Source organism: Alosa alosa, chromosome 23 (assembly GCF_017589495.1).
Source record: "Alosa alosa isolate M-15738 ecotype Scorff River chromosome 23, AALO_Geno_1.1, whole genome shotgun sequence".
Classification (NCBI taxonomy): Eukaryota; Metazoa; Chordata; class Actinopteri; order Clupeiformes; family Clupeidae; genus Alosa; species Alosa alosa.
In genome coordinates this window covers 13,052,818-13,070,725 of record NC_063211.1, presented here as the reverse complement: position 1 = coordinate 13,070,725, position 17,908 = coordinate 13,052,818, and the positions used below count along the sequence as shown (strand labels likewise).

Genomic DNA, 17,908 nt, shown 5'->3' with positions numbered 1-17,908 from the left:
ACATCAGAAAATTACACTGCAAATGCCGCATCAGCACACCCACCCCCCTCCTCCCCCTCATAATGTGCTATGCAGACACCAACTCTTATCTACAGCATAGCCTCAAACTGGACAGAATGTATGAATTATAGCATTTTTTGAACAGCAATGGATATAAATAAACATTGTATATTGTGTGTTAAGTGCACATTGTTTTTTTAGGACACCCTCGATTCAAATGGTTTAGAGTAAACATTTGTCATAGACAGAGCCAGTCATACAGTAACAATGACTGATGTTGCATTCTTGGTATACTCACCATCATCACACAGCATCAGTGCATTTCAAACTTTCTCTATTGCGTCTGCATTTTTATAAAGCTACCAACAGATGGCAGCATTTGGTCAAAAAACCAAGATTACAATCACAGCAACAATACTGGCAGACCTATGACAAAGCTGACGGTCTAAAATTATAGCATCTCTTAGCAACACAACAGTAAACACCACAAACACACACACACACATACTTGCACCCCAATGACCTTGTCCCTCATTACAGTTGTGGCCATGGCCGGTCAGCCGGACACGAGGCCAGGGAGCAAAAACAGCGTTTACAACCTGCCTGTCCTCTCCTGGCACTGTCCCTAAGATGATGACGGACGAGAGACACACTGTTTCATCACCATATTCTGCTAATGGCATCCTTCTCCGTCTCTGTCTTCATTCAGAGAAGAGATATGGACCCTTTCAAGAGAGTTCCATTATCAGCATCATAGTTGGCCCCACAAGGCTTCCGTTTTAACATTCCATATGTTATCTTAATGCAGAGGAAGTAGATTGGGGCCCAAATAGAACGTTCAAGCATTGTTTTTGTTTTTATTGATGAAAGGGTCTATATGGTGGCTATAAACTGACACACTTGTGTGTAACAACCTTTAGCATCCTTGGCATCCAGAATGCATTGCGTTCTGTTGACCAGGATGGAAAGCTGATAAATATAGGGGCCTATGTCCCATGTGTGATGTTTGATGATTTGAAGTAAAGCTGGGTTAATTGCTGAATATATCTCTATTATTGATCTCCATCGTTTTCCATTTGATTCTCTTTCCTTTCCTCTCTTTCTCTCCATTTTCTCTTTCTCTCTCGCTCTCTCTCTCCCTCTTAATTCAATATTCAAAAGACCTTTACTAGCATGACTGAATTTGTATTACAAGTACATACTTTATGGTTATAAAAAAACAGAACAGTACAACAAACATGGCTTAGAGCAGTATTAGTATTTCTCTCTCTCTCTCCCCCACACACACACACACGCTGTACTGGGAACACATTGGACTGGACACATTGGCGAGGAGGAAAGGCTTCACAGGTTGCCGAGCAGCGTGTGGCTTTGACAGAGGCCTGACAGCAAGGGATTAAGAGGTGAACGAGGTTACGCATCCAGTCACAGTCTGTTGGGGTTTGTGTCAGACCTTCCTTGATACACACACACACAAACACACACACACACACACACACACACACACTCAAACCTCTTAACCACACACCTCATGACACTCTGTTATCTCTTTTCTATTCTCCAACATGCTAGGCCTATCAGACAATTGTATATCTATGCTGTCTGTTGTCTATGTTGTCTATTGTTGTTTCATAGGGAGTCTCAAGAGTCTGACATCGTATCTAGCACCTCTACATTCTTAGAAAATCATTCTTAGCCCTCAGCTTGTTAGCTTGTTAGCTTGTGGCTGCATCAGCCCTCTTAGCCCTGAGGTCTTCCCCTTTGAGAAAGACACCAGCCCCTTGACAACACCATCACACCTTCTGTCCTCATCATATGATGGAGAAATGATATATGTAACTCAGTTATTCCATACATGTAAAAAAGGGAGACATGTGTAGCAGTGTTTACATGTGCCAAGTGCTGCCCCCTACTGTTTACCCGCTGTAATCTGATTTAGAACCGCTGCATAGTGTAACAACTGTCTCGAGACTACGCTGTTGGTTAAATGACAGATTACCACAAGCTTAACACAAATATACGAAAAGCACAACTCCCTTCACACCTATCTATCAGTTTAAATAAGCAATCGTCAAACTAATTGCACAGAGGATATTGGACAAAACAACCTGAATTTGTGATGCCAAAACATGGACTACCCACACTCGAGTGGTCTGGTCTCCTCTGTGACACAGCTTGAGTCGGGCGAGAGAGAGCCCCACTCATACATTACCGTTATTGATTTGCTGCACGCACGCAATCAGCCGCCTCAAATCGCAAGCACATGGGGCGGCCGTTTTTATTAGACAAAACTCATCATGGGGCCTCTTCATCAAAAGCACTCCGAGGCATTTCAAAGCCACTCAGAGATGCAGCATTTGGACAGCTGCTGTTTGTCTGAATAGAAACGGCTCTGTGGGTTTTCTGTTTCATAGCTATGGCGAACATTTAATTTTTCAGGTGGTAAATGGCCTTAGTAATGACTTTCAGAGTTGCAGAGAATTGCACATGTACGCTTTGTTAAGGAACATCATAATAAAATGTAATGACATATATTCAGTCAACCTATACGGCCCCCTAAGAATATGTTAATGATTATTCATACTACTTAACGTAGATCAGTGCTTTGAGTTTCAAAACAAATGGCCATAATCTCTTGCAAACACAAATGCAACACAGAAGCAGAGACACGTACACACACACATACACACACCATGGGCTCTTACAATGTACGGCTGCACACAGACACATGGCCACACATGCACACACACACACACACACACACACAGGGACACATACACACACACACACACACACACACACACACAGGGGCACACACTCTCTCACACACACACAGGGACACACATACTCACCACACACACACACACACACACACAGGGACACACTCCGGACATATACTGCTGTGAGCTGTCTGCATGTTTTGTGTCTCAGTTTGCCCTTATTAAGCCTGGCTGCTTTGGCACAGTGATCCCCTTTCGGCATTCCAGCGTTGTGTTTATGTGCCCAATGCTGCATGCGGATGATCACCCTGTAATCCATGCCACTCCATGGCCCACCGGCTATAATTAGGGTCACTCAATCCACCCCCGACAGCTCTGAGGCTGAGGGGGCGATAGACGGTCCACCCCAGCAAGGCATCCAGCAGGGCAAAGCATGGGAGCCAAAAACTACCACTGGAGGTCCAGTCCTGTCTCTGCATTTCTGTGTAACAAGCAAATCAATGCAATCTCTCTCTCTTTCATTCTCAATCTCTCTATCTCTCCCTCCATCTCTCTCACAGTACACACACACACACACACTACACACACACACACACACACACTCACTCACATGCACACACACACACACACACACACACACACACACACACACACACACACACACACACAGTAATGAACAGAGAATAAGGAAAGCAGTTCTCAAATTGATGACCTCAGTCTTAGCTGTCATTTGGAATGCAGACATTTTCAAAGCTGCTGCTCAATCTCCAGAGTGCTTTTAAAGAGCGCCTGTAAAACATGTAATAATCTACGGCACACGGTGAGGCCTGAAAGCTCTAAGTGAATGAGAGTAAATGGGTAAACTTGGGGGGTGGACACTAATACCATAATGAGCTGAGACACGCTTGTGGCTGCAGGGTCAAGTGTGTTTTCTCATTAGTCCGTGATTCATGTCCTCGTGTCCGCAGACGCAGACGAGAACCCCACCATGAGACGGACGCATAATTAAACGCCCGGATCCATTAGGCGTCCAGTGCTGCCTTTAATTAAGCTAATTGCGCCTCCGCCAGGCAATAAAAAAGCTACTGCGAGTACATACATCTCATTGACTAGCCGCTAATTAGCTCCTGATACTCAGAGCTAGAGTCGATGGTCCTAGTGGGGAAAAAACAGCATAGATTTGACCACTGTTTTGCTTGCACTGCCCACATGGCTCTCTACCTGTCTGTCCATCTCATATATTTTCCTTCCTCTCTCTTTGCTGTCTGCACATTTTTTTTTCCTGTTTCTATGTAATGTTTCCATTGCAATGCTTCTCACCTAACCATCACTGCATGAGAGGTATAAAATTGTAGGTGATGCAGCTGTATTGTTGCTTAGTAGCACAGCAGCATAGCAAGGCATGGAGATGAGTCCTTTGAAGAGTAAAGTCTCAAGTGTACTCCCGCGATTGCTGTCTGTGCACGCTTGCTGTGCGTGATGCCAATGTTAACATCAACACAGCTCGCAGGGGCTACTACATGCCAACAAAATGCTTGGACATTTGGACTCAGTACTCAGCGCTCATTGACTGGGCATGGACTCCTCTCCAGGAGAACCCCATTGAATAACCATCACTATCTGACCAGTCCAGTGTGCTCTGTGGTTATCATAGGGAAAGCATCTCTCCAAATTGCCTCATTCTTATCCCTAAATGACTCAAGCACCATCACCCAACACATTCCAGGACATCTACAAGATGTTTTCGCCTAGGCAACAGACAGCAATGATTAGGCAACTCTGTGTTCCTTGTTCCACGTTGATAAGTGAATAGCCAGAATGCTATGTGAAAATGCAACGCATAATCAAAGAATTCGGAGTGCTTTTGCTCATGTGACATGAAGCTGTGTGTGTGTGTGATAGTATGTCCAGACGTTAAGGCTCTCTTAAGGATCTCACCCTATTTGTGTGTGTGTGTGTGTGTGTGTGTGTGTATCCTATAGTCTAAGGTTCAGCTTTCCTGCTTTTATCTGTGGGATCAATAGGGTCATTTAGACATCTGTGGGAAACATATTACCTCCTGAGGATGACCAAACAGCCCAGGGCAATTTCAGCACTGACAAGCTGTCTGGAAACTAATGGATGCCGATTCACTCCCTTGATGCCAATCAGTAAATCTGTGAGAGTGCTCCAATTGATTTTTATTGTCTGTCTGGGTATGCATTGATCAGCTCTTGAAAACCACTCATTGTAAAGACCAGGAGACTGACTTGAAATGGATCCTGCATGTATATTAAATGTTTCACATTTCATTTGAATACCTGAGCAGCATTAGGAATTGAGGTAATTCCTGCCATAATTCATTCATTCATTTAATTATTTACTCATTCAGCATTATGGGACCCACTTTCTTTGGATAGCTCACCTTAAAACTATGTACTAAGTAAGTACTATGAAGAATGAGGTATGTGCTATCATTTTAAGGAATATGTTTTGGAACGGGCCTGCTGATTCGAGCCTTTGTTCCTTGAGCTCCACCTAACCCCTCACTGCTCCCCGAGCGCCTCTGTTGATGCAGGCAGCTCACTGCACCGGGATTAGTGTGCTTCACCTCACTGTGTCTTCCTGTGTGCTGAGTGTGTATCACTAATTCACGGATTGGGATAAATGCATAGACCAAATAAGCCTTTGAGCTTAGTTTTCATATAATGTGGCCTATTGGTTTCTGAGTAATGGTTCAAAAAATTTTTTTCCAGTTTGTTGACTCAACAAGGGGTTATATTGCTGTTTGCAAATAGCTATATGTCTTATACATTACATTGATATATGACTGTATTGTAACTATTCCATATGTAATACATACTGTAACAGTCAATAATGAATCAAAGGACACTGAACATTATGGTGGGGCAGCCGTGGCCTACTGGGGCTTGTTTCTAGAAAGCGTCGTTTGCTAACTTGCGTCGCAACCTTGGTAGTTCGCTCCATCGTTCTTGGATTTGGTGTTTCTAGAAAAGGAAGTTCGAACTCTCAATCGCAAATAAGGATGCAAAGTTTGGTCATTTGAACTACTGCCCCTAGGCAGTCGTACTTTAGTCGTTCCTTGGTAGTTCCTGTTGGTGTCCGGAGTGCCTAACCAAAAATCACAACCGCCAAACCAAAAATTACGAAGTGGATGTTTATCTCGTGATTCAATGATTGATCTATCCTGTAGCTTAATTTTGATTAAGACACTGACTCCCCTACTTGGCTCATTCTTGCTATTTATGTTAATTAATTGAGTATTGCCTTGCTTTTAGTATTATAATTAGTGCTGTCAAACGATTAAAAAATGAAATCACGATTAATCACTGAATTCCTATAGTTAATCACGAGTAATCACATATTTTATCATATGATTAAAATTCTATTATTTTGCATTTCTGAACTTTCCAGGAGTCCATATTAACAATAAAGCAATTATGGTTTATCTTGATTGGGATTCAAATGAAAGCAAAGCAAGTTACTTTATTAACTGAACTTTAAGACATAGGTCTATTTGATTATTTCAAATTAAATTTCAAAAGATGTGCAGCAGACCTGAGGCAACACAATATATTCTTCAGAAATATAGCTGATATAAACTGAAATAAATGCTACTGCAGAAGTGCATGCACAAAATGTAGGCCTACACACATTATAAAGGGCATAACAAACAGAACATATTATATTCATTATCTTTGAGTTCAGTTGAAAATAAGGAACTTTTCAACATGAGTGCATTGCCATTTTATAGGCCTACAGTCTATGGTGCACTGTCACTTGCCACACACATCAACGCCGAAGTTTTTAACAGGCAAACACTGGATAAACAATGGATTTTATCCACCAATATTTTATTTGTGCTGCTGATCATTCCGACAGCCAGCACAACAGTGAAACGTCATCATATGATTTGCTGAAAAACAGGAGAGGGAAGGGTTATCTGACACGCACGCTACAGTAGGCCTATACACGCACGGCACGGAGAGTGTCAAAGCACACTACTGTACTTGTTTGCACCGGCAGTCAAGCGAGCGGGTGTGTCAACGACAACGGTAAGTTAGGGCTGTCTGCCAATACATACCCTATCCCAAAAAAGGCCAGAGTAAAACATTGTGATATTCCCTTTGCCCTTCAGCCTGTACATGTTTGTCCCTTTTTGTGTTTTGTAGATCAGCTATGCCACCCAAAAATACGAAGCTTTTTCATTGCAGTCTAGGCAAAATAGCCATACAAACTGGCAACTGGTGACCAGGCTTTCAATTACTGTGTAAAATAGCATTAGCTGTTTTTTTAGCTGCCGCACGGACAGTCACATAGGCTATAAGTCACCATCACTGACTGTTAGGCTTAGCTACCAATCTTGCAGTAGCAATAAACAATGGATCCGAGACATTTTCCTGTTCCTATATTCTGTTTATGTAGGCTAATGTATTTGTGAATGTAGCCTGCACAATGCAAAGAAATAAAAGATAAACTGGTGCATTCCATAGCCTAGAAATGAACATTGCGAAACACTTATCTGCTCTATGATCTCATCCCAGAAAGATTTTCTTTGATTTGTTAGTTTTTTGAACATTTATTTTATCTAATGACATAGCAAATATGATGAATTGAATCCACATATCCTTGCACTTGCGAAACTATTTTTCAGCATTCACGTTCCTCTTAAAGTGACAGGCATCAATTAGATTTACACACCAAATGTGATGATATAGACAAGTGTAGCCTAATAATTTAAATATCAATATGATGTAATCAAATTACTAAATATGTTTAGCTATTAGTAATCATGCAGATCATAAAATACTATAAATAATGATCAATATACATTTATAGTTTATATGAATTCCAAAATATGAAAAAGAAACCTATGGCAACCATCACTTTCTATGTGTGTGTGTGGAGGGTCAAATCAAATTCTATGATTGCCACTGATGTGAATGATCTCACAAATCACACAAACCAAATCAAATATAAAAAAAAATTGCAATAGTATCGAAATCGAGATTCTTCACTTGCCATTGTATTGAAACAATAATGTTGGTATCGTGACAACAGGAGATATGGATGTGTCCCCACCAAAGCTGAGACCAAACCTACGCCCTTGACGGCGCATCATCATAAAGATACATTTGATCTGCATCACGCCCCATTTTAGCGGAAAACATGTTAACATTATATCATTGAAAGACAGCTAGTAATCACACGTTGACGTTACATCTAGTTATTAATTCACAGGACATTCAATCATTTTACTAACACGGCAGTTATGAAGAATTGTGTTTATGTAACTTACTCATGTCGAAACGAAGTACATTACCAACCTAATTCGTTTGCAATACCCCATGTATTATACAAATTTAGCATGTACACTTACCATAATATCCCATGCAAAACGGTTAGCTTGCTAGCTAGCTAACTGTGGAACTTCAGTATAACATAGCCAATTATCTCACCTAGTTGTAGGAAATAGGCTACGTTCATATTACAAGTGATAGAATGAATGTGTGACTTATGTTTAGTTGATGTTATGACATGTAAAGTTAAGTTTGCTGAACTTAATTATAGTCAGGCACAAGGGCAGTTTGACTGTGCCTATCGATACATTCGTGACACTCCTGTTAGTAAACTGGAGAGAGCAAAACATAGGAACATGGTTACATTAATCCCATAAACACAGACAACTCTTACACCAACCTTATTTTGTGCCTTTTATTCATGTTTGTTTCAAGATTTAGTAAGTTTACTATAAGCACGTTTCGCTCTCCACTTTGATGCAGCATAGATTTCCATTTTATCAGTCATCTTCCCCCTAAAAGGGGGCGTGTATGCAGCACATACAATGTTCCATTCCATTCGTCAGTGCGTATTGTTTAGTTTCCGGTCTGGCTAGATCGGTGTGGTGTTGTAGTTGTTCTAACGTTACTAGTTGTTGCAACAGCATGTGAAAAATTACACCAAAATGAACGTTAATCTCGCGATAAAAAAAATTGACGCCGTTAAAATAGGTTTCCGTTAACGCCGTTAATAACGCGTTTAACTGACAGCACTAATTATAATCTTCACAGACTCTTACAACAGCAGTGATAAATGGTGTAGTGGCTAAAGCAGATGACTTGTTATCCCAACGATGTAGGTTCGATTTTCTTATGATGTGAGATTGTCCTCTTGCTTCTCTCTACCTGCAGGTGAACTAGTGTGACACGTAGATTCAATTGTTTTTGACTGATGTATTGTACCTATGTTTTATATAGGCCTACTTACAATAGGTTTAGGTTTTTGCAGATGACAATGACAATGCCAGCATTAATCAGTCGGTTTAAAATAGAAAAATGTCAACATAGGCTGTGGCAGAGAATTTCTAGGGGGTGGGGTATTACACGTTGCCACTGTTTCCACCAATGATATGTATCGCTGCATCATCAACAACGTTGTTGGAACTACAGTGTTCGAACGTCGGAGGTAGCGAATTGCGACACAGGTACGATGCTTTCTGGAAACAGGTGTAACAATGGCGTTGTTTGGACGCAAGTTGCGTCGTACCATGGTGGTTGAGCAACGTCGTTGCTAACTTTTCTAGAAACGACCCCCTGGTTAGCGCTTCGGACCTGTAACCGGAGGACCAGTAGGCACGGCTGAAGTGCCCTTGAGCAAGGCACCTAACCCCTCACTGCTCCCCGAGCGCCTCTGTTGATGCAGGCAGCTCACTGCACCGGGATTAGTTCAGTTCTAGTTCAGTTCTGGGCCCCGTGCCAGGGACCCTCACCGCAGTATGCAACCACGCCATCCCATGCCTCTTCGGCCGCTAAGCCCTCTCCAGGGTTGTACATGCGTCACAAAGCAGGACCGCTACACACACACACACATGCACACACAAACACACACACAGGCCCCACACAGAAAATAGACCGATAATTGCCCCCGCTATTTCAGGAATGGCAAAGGGGAACAAGGGCACGGAGACAAGCTAAGCCCCCCTCTTGTCAATTTTAGGAACGGTCCCTGGCGACGTGAGGTAACAGGGGTACAACAATGGATGAGGGGAGGGGGATTTAAATATGGAGTGAATTCTGGGGTAGCGTTAGTGCAGAAGGGCCTGCTGGCCTGGATTTGAATTCACTCACTCAAATGTTTAACGGAACTATGAGCTACATCACAACAAACAAACCCAAACGACAAAAACGGCAAGTCCCGGTATGTTAGAACAGTGTTTCTCAAAGTGTGGTCCGGGGACCACTGGTGGTCCGCAAGCTATCCCAAGTGGTCCGCGAGCAGACGTGGTAAAATATGATATAGATGAGTTGTTTGCAATATTGAACCAACTTGTATGTAAATCCAAACAGTTCTGCAACACTGTCTATGTAAGATATGCCAGTTTAAATCATATGAATCCTCTGACACAATAAGAGGAAAGTGAAAATACAATAAGCAAGGTGGTTCAGTGAGTAGGCCTATTGTGCTGATATACTGTTGAAGTAGGTCTAATCTATTTTTTTTTAGCTAGGTGGTCCATGCATTTTTTATTGGTGTTAGAACAGTGGGTGATGCTGACATCATTATTTCCACTGTGAATGCTAGGAATGGAAAAACTGCTGACCTTTCTCTTTGATGCTTGACAAAATTACACCTGATAATTCATACAGTGCAACGCTATCTGCGTCATCAGTTATGAATATGCCAATGTCAAGAATGTGACAAATGTACACTTTAAATTGGGACTAATGGTTACCTCAATGCATTTACACAATTCCACCAAGAATTACACCAACTATCAACTTGTATGAACAAAACTAATAACATGAATCTTTATTTGGGTTTACAAAACTTTGTTTTGTGTGTTCCATAACAATCCTCAAAGATGATTACAGGCCTTGATTCATGTGAGTGAATGTAACCTTGATGTCAAACACAACCTTTACCCTTTTCAGAGACCTCTGTAGGCTTACGCATTTCAATGTAGAAGGTCTCATAAAATATTGATATAGTGTGTAACTTAGATACATAATAGCCTGGCTAGCGTCAATGAGACGTGGTCTGGGAATGTTCATTTTCTCGTATTTGAAAAAAATGCCCAGATCCGTTTATTGGGTGCCACGGATGTCTATCAAATGCGTCTGTGCATAGCTCATCATCGTCTTGCTTTCCCCCCTGTTCTGTGATTGGTTCCCTATCTCAGGCGAAAATTTGCTCCATGGTCTCCAGGCTGCCTTAGCAGCGTGAATCAAACCGCGCGCAAGGCAGCATGGGAACACCCAGGCTAGATACAGTACATAAAGCCATTGTCATAAAATGAGTTAAGAGGGCTATACGATCCCATAGGGTCATTATCAGTATAAAAAGAGAAAAGCACTGGCTAGTATTGGATGGATACTCTTCTATGCTGTTTATGGACCACAATGTTCCAACTCTCTATATAACCACAGTAGAAGCCAAAGGCAAGAAGCCCTGCAGCGCACAGCTGCACAGAGAAAGTACAAATACAAACACACGCACACACACAGACACACACACACACAAGCATAATTCAATTTACAGTGAGATGTGCTGTCTGTTTCTATGGCTTTTCTGACACATCAACACCTAGTCGGGAATATGTCCCCCCACCCCAACACCAGCACCACACACACACACACACACACCAGGGTTGTGCACAATTCGAATTGCAATTCTGCTTCCTGTTTACTACCTATATTAAAATGCAAGTGAAATTCAAGAATTGAATTGGAATTTAAGAGCCAGTTTCAGTTCAATTCTGGAATTTTGCACAAGCCTGACACACACACACACACACACACTTACACATGGATACCATACGTCCCCATACACACACTAACCATAAAAAACTGAAATCTCCTCCACATGCTTTCTCAAACACTGTATATGAGTATATATGCTCTCTCTCTCTCTCTCTCTCTCTCTCTCTCTCTCTCTGTCGTAACATCTGCCCATGCCGAGATCCAGTCTGTCCACAGATGGACTGATGGATGCTGCAGTGGGCTTAAGACTCTGAAACACTCCAGCTTGGATTCCACTGGCCTGACGAGGGCGGACATTAAAGAGAGAAGCTTTCATCTGCTGCTGACTCCTTAATGCTCCCCAGCCTAGAGAACCATCAATCTTTCTATACCTCTCTTTATCTGTGTGTGTGTTCATGTTTGTGTTTTGTGTGTGTGTGTGTGTGTGTGTTCATCTTTCTGTGTGTGTGTGTGTGTGTGTGTGTGTGTGTGTGTGTGTTCATCTTTCTGTGTGTGTGTGTGTGTTCGTATGTGTGTGTGTGTGTGTGTTCATGTTTCTGTGTGTGTGTGTGTGTGTGTGTGTGTGTGTTGGCTGGTCCTGCGACTCAGGTGCAACATATATATATTTATATATATGTTTTTTTTTCTCTTCATGGCACATTTTTTTACTGGTGCGACTTATACTCAGGTGCGACGTATAGTCCGGAAAATACGGTAAGTAAATTAAACGTATTTAAATATAGCAAGTATGTGAATGTGCAGTGGTTGTCCATGGTTGGCGGGGGGTGGCTTGGGTTCTCAGCTTGAATGTTAGCCCTTTCTGATTGGGTAAAAATAGCGCTCCTTTCCCAGAGCCTCCTGCAGTGACATTCTGTGAGGAAACAGGATCCGCTCCGATCTAAAACGGACCTTCAGCCCGCAGAGGGGAACGTCACGGACAGCCCACTTGCCCTTGATGCCACCACATAGGAGCTGCAGAGGAACGAATGGGACTGAGGTGGACACACACACACACACACATGGTCACTAATGCACTACCATACACACATACAGTACACACACACACACACACACACACACACACATGGTCACTAATGCACTCCCACACACACACACATGGTCATTATTGCACTCCCATACACACACACACACATGGTCACTAATGCACCTCCATACACACATATGCGCACACACACACACACACACACACACACACACACACGGTCACTAATGCACTCCCACACACACATATGCACACACACACACATGTGCACTCCACGTGTTACTGGACCACATTCCTTTATCAAACACCCCACTTACCCAATCAGCGTTGCACTAGGCATAGAGAAACTTGCAACCATGCCATACCAAGATGGAGTGATATATTGTGCAATTTTGGCATTAATGGAAAATATGCTTGTCAAAGAATAATTGCCTTGAATTAAACCAGTTGCTTACAACTTCAGTCTTGACTTTAGAAAAACAAAGGATTCCAAAAGTCTAAAGTTTTCTATTCCAGCTGCTCCAATTGTAATTTAAGTTGTGTAATTGCAGTAACAGTAATTAGCAATGTGCAGTATATTTGTTCAAAAACACTTACTTTTACCTGTATTAATTTAGCAGTCACTTTTATCCGAAGAAACGTACAAAACTGAGGTATATTATTCAAGCTACAGTGCCTTAGGTAGCCATTTATACCACGTCAATGTCAGTCAATACTACTGTATTACCAGAGGATGTGAGTGCAGAAGTAGCATCATCTTTGCATCATCTGCACTTTCAATAATGAAAAGACATTGTGTCTCTAACAATCTATTCAAATGGGATTAACACGCAAAACCACGGCCAGGCCCGTGCAGGCCCAGCCCTTGTCTGTGGAGAAGATGGATGGAGTGTTAATGTTTCGGCTGGCCAGCATCTTGGCTACACTTCACAACGGCCTCCGAGGCAGCGCAGGGGTGGGAATATCTGGCTGGCCCCGGCCTGTCCTGTCCCTCTGACCGTGCCAGGGGCTTGACACTCCCATGAGTACAGTATGATGAGATTACAGACGCCTCGAGAGGGAACACTAAATCACTTGTGTGTGTCGTCAACAGACCCCTTAAAGCCAACACACCTGATCTTTCATGTCTGATGCTAAACCGCTTTCCTGAACACGGACAAACCCTGTCCACAGAGGGTTCGGCAGGTGGTGCCTGAGTAACTGTTGATAAAGTGTTGATAAGTGAATGGTTGGCAAACTGTTTCTAAAAACATCTCTATAACTTAAAGGCTGTAATGTAATAATGAGGGAGTTGGCAAACAACTTTCCATATGGTTCTCTTAAATACTATGTGGAGGAGTGAAGACAACAGTTTGTGTACTTGATGCCAGGCTGCTAATCCCACTTAAACTGTCTCGAGGTGCCATTATCTGTGATTAATGCTAGTTGGGTTTATAGCCACATTGCCCCACTTCCCCCAAAATGTCAATCACGCTAACAAGATGGCAGGGCTTGCCAAGTCCAGGGGAACACCAAACTAACCAATCTGAGCAGCCCTAAAGCATAATATAAAAGGCAATTAAATCTGTGTCTCCTATTAAGTTTTTCCTCAGTGTATTACAAACACCCCTATAATATTCCATTATAAAATGGGATAATATATTCACAGTTAGTCAACAGCACTGAAAACTGAACAAAACATGCCAAGAAGGGTAATGAAGAACTGGCAGATCTACATTTCATTAGATTTTATTTAATTTCATTAGTGGTGTTGTGGTGCCTCTGAATTTTGGTGATGTTTTCCTTTATTGACTTATAATTTTTCACCATTTACTGTTTTGCAGCTGAAGGAGTTGGAGGACATGGGGAACATCCAGTCTGCTGGCTCCCTGATGTTTTTACTTCTAAACGCCTGCCTGGAATACTTTCCCCTGTGCCCCCCACACACACACACTATGACCCTGCACTGACGTAGAGAGCCCTGGAGCTCTCAGATCTGTCTCGCACCCCGCCGGGCAACGTGCCACCACTCCCATGCTCCCTGGGGCTCCTCTCCCTTCCCCATCTCAGTCCATGCCCCCTCTCCACCACCCCCCCCACACACACACACCTCTATCCACCACCCCACCAGGCTGCGCATCCGACAGCTTGCGTGGGGCCCTCCCCACCAGTTTGTACGTCCTTAAAGGGATTAGATCCAAGAGCTTTGATTCATGCCCGTTTGCCTGGGATTCCGAGGCCCGCTAAAACGGTGAGCAAAGGCTGCCTCTATGTCTCTGCAAGTCTGCATGTTTGTCTACAGGAGCGGATTAGCCCCAGGCTTAATGTGGACATGTTACTGGGGATCAGACTGCAGTGGAGAGCTTAGGCGAGAGTAGACAGACCACCAGGAGATGGAAGCAAAGTCGCAGATTGTTTCAACTGTGATAAAGTCATTGATGTGCTGATACTTTAGTGATGTATTAAAGCAGCATTATCAATGTTTACAAAAGTACACTAGTACTGTCTGACTGCAACATATCTACAACCAGATGAGTTTGCAATTATATAATTCCAACCTACTGCAAGCACTTGTTGTATCCATGCAACTTTATTCCCCTCTATTGCCTTGCTGTACTGTCGAAAATAAAGCATTCATTGCAGGTGGAAAGTGTTAGTTTTAGGCAAGGAAGAACCAGTTGAATTCTGTATTGGATCTGACTAACAGGGTAGTTTCTGGCGTAGATTATGTTGTTTAACAAATGTATAAAGTGTGCACTGTCGCTTTAAGACAGTCGCTTTAATTCACGTTTATTTCTCAATGATCTTCTGCTCCGCTATGGCTAGTGCTGTACCTACGGCTGGGCCCTCTCACAGTTTTTAAATGGTCAGTAGTGGGAACTACTGTTGCCTTCATGATTTCCTTTTAAAAGTTTCTTATAAGAAGCACATATCACTTATCAACAATGACAAGCCAGAACCTGCGGCTCTCTCTCCCTCTCGTGAGTGCAGACGCGTTCCCAATTAAATGGATCGCATAATGTTCACATTAGATCTGCTGCAAAGGAGATAACTAAGAGTTAACTTCGTTTAACATGATGTTATCTCTATTTAACATGATGTTTTGACATTGACATTGTAAACGTTCTCTAAGGAGAGTGAAAAGCAGTTTGCAGTAAAGCTAACCAACTATCGCAGGAAAAAAAATAGCGAGCAGCCTGATAACCAAATGAAATGCTCGGCGGGCCGGATGAAAGTGCTTGGCGGGCCGCAGTTTGCCCACCCCTGGTCTATGTGCTCTTCCAGTTGCAATTGATTCTAGTCTACATTTGTTTGGAGAACTCACACTGAGACAGAGATGCAACATAGAGTTCTGTACAGTACACAAGTACAGAAGGTACAGTAAGTCTGCAAGATGCTGTCACAGAGTTTGTGTAAGCTGCACCTCAATGCGAGCACCACCACTGATGCATTCATTAATTCAGCCACCAATCCTTTATTTAACTGGCAGTCTTTGCCATCTCACTCTGTCTTTCTCTCTCTCACTTTCCTCTCCTTTGCAGCACTGTGCCCCTGTCTCTTGTCTTGACGCAGGCCTCCAAACGCAGCCGGCAGTGAAGTGCCTGAAACCTGAGGCCCGTGTCATTCTGTGACCCGCACTGTGACCCAGTGGGGGCGGGGAGGGGCTTAGGGCTGTTTTGAGGTGATCTGAAATGAAGAAGGGGTCTATTGCCTCAACATGCTTGCCTCAGAAAAAGCACCTAGCTCCCCTAGCACCTAGCCCCCTCCCCCCTTGATAAAATATGCCTGTGGTCACTGGCATAAGGAGGCTAGCACTGCCTGTGCTTTATACAGTAAGCTATCAGTTCCTAATTGCCAGGTAATTTATTTGCATTGAGCAACATGATGCAGGACTGTGGTTGAACAAGCCCTATTGAGTTTTATGCATGTTGGGTATTTAAGAATCTGACCATATGTCCAGCTGTATTGCTACCGTATAATGATGGGATAGAGTTTCAAAAGTCACTCAGGTTATTTAACCATGGCTAGAGCTGCATGTCGCCCTACAATGTGTTGCATGAAATACATAAAGAAACAATTCAATAATATAAAGAAAAACAAATGAACAAGCTAAATGACTGTGTGCATAATGACATAAAATCAGGCTTGAAAAGTGCTTGTAACATTCTGCTTTGCCATGTCATGTACAGGGAATGGTCAAATTCAAAGCCAAGTCGTTAACATTCCCCATCATATCAAGGTTAGGGAGACAGCAGAATGCACAGATAACCGCCGCGATGACAGTTTGTCCTTCATGCACTAAAAGCATGACTGATATGACAGCCTGAGCAATGCAACACTAACTGACCATAAAGCCCTCACAATTACGGCAGTTCCACAGCTCCCCTCTCCCCCTCCCTCTCTCTCCAATAACCACCACCTTAAAACAGCACAAATCAAATCTGCACCTTCCTAAAATCATTCCATAGGGTGACAGACTTGATGCTAACAGTATGCAGTCAGTGTGCCAAATGTTTCAGCGTTGAGTCATAAAACACAGGAAATAGAGGAAATCAAAAGGGAATCAAACAAACCTATGCAGTAGCATTCTGATACAAAAAGAGTAGTTGTGGCAGTGAAACAGACCATGATGATGATGGTGCTGGTGATGATGATGAGGGTAATTTGTAGTGCCAGGCTGTCGCATTAGGGACAGACTTACCTCTCAGAGCAGGCTTGCCGGTGAATAGTCCTGAACCGGTGTGCGTCTCTCTCTCTGTGTGTGTGTGTGTGTGTGTGAGGGAGAGAGAGACAGTGTGCACACGTGTGTCTTGCTCTCTCCGTCCTCTCCGCGCCGGCCGGGTTTGGACACGTTATCCAGTCAAGTGCTCCTGCCTGGCTCTTTCCCTCCTCTCTGGATTTCTTCCTCCTCCTCCTCCTCCTCCTCCTCTTTATTCACCCCTCCCTCTCCCTTATTCTCTTTCTTTCTCTTTCTTTTCTCCCCACGCTTGTCTCACCGGCACAGTGTCCTCAGTTTGCCTCAGTTTAGGTGGAGTGGGAGAGACTGACAGAGAGGAGAGGAGAGGAGAGGAGGAGGGGTGGAGAGTGAGGAACAGGAGGAGGTGTGGTTTGATCTGAGGGGGTGGCGGTGGGAGGGTGTCGCATGAGACGACAGAGAGAGAGGGAGAGAGGGAAAGAGAGAGAGAGAGAGGGCAAGTCACTGAGAGCTTCTTCGACCCTGAGCAAGGAAGAGGGGCTAGAGTGTTTGAGGGAGTGTAAAAGCATTGTCTGTAAGGGCAGAGTGTAGAGCACAGCAAGCCCTGCAGCTCAGGACAAGGGAAGGGATGGATGGAGCAAGAGAAGATGCAGAGAGGAAGAGAAGACAGGAACAGGGAGAGGGAGGGAGGGAGGGAGAGAACGGGACCCGAGCTGGCATAAAGATATCGGCTCTGCAGCTAAATTTAAACTGAACCCTTCGCACCCCCTCA

The 17,908-nt window shown here is 43.3% G+C and overlaps 1 protein-coding gene across 1 annotated transcript in view; it reads right to left on the bottom strand.

Annotated features, from left to right (window-relative positions):
- Window positions 1-17,342, bottom strand: part of filip1l (filamin A interacting protein 1-like) — a 75,571-nt gene extending 58,229 nt beyond the window's left edge. Inside the window, exon 1 of the mRNA XM_048235257.1 lies at window positions 17,143-17,342. The gene's annotated coding sequence lies outside the window, so the exon portion shown is untranslated. The remainder of the gene's footprint in view (window positions 1-17,142) is intronic.
- Between the last annotated feature and the right edge of the window lie 566 nt (window positions 17,343-17,908).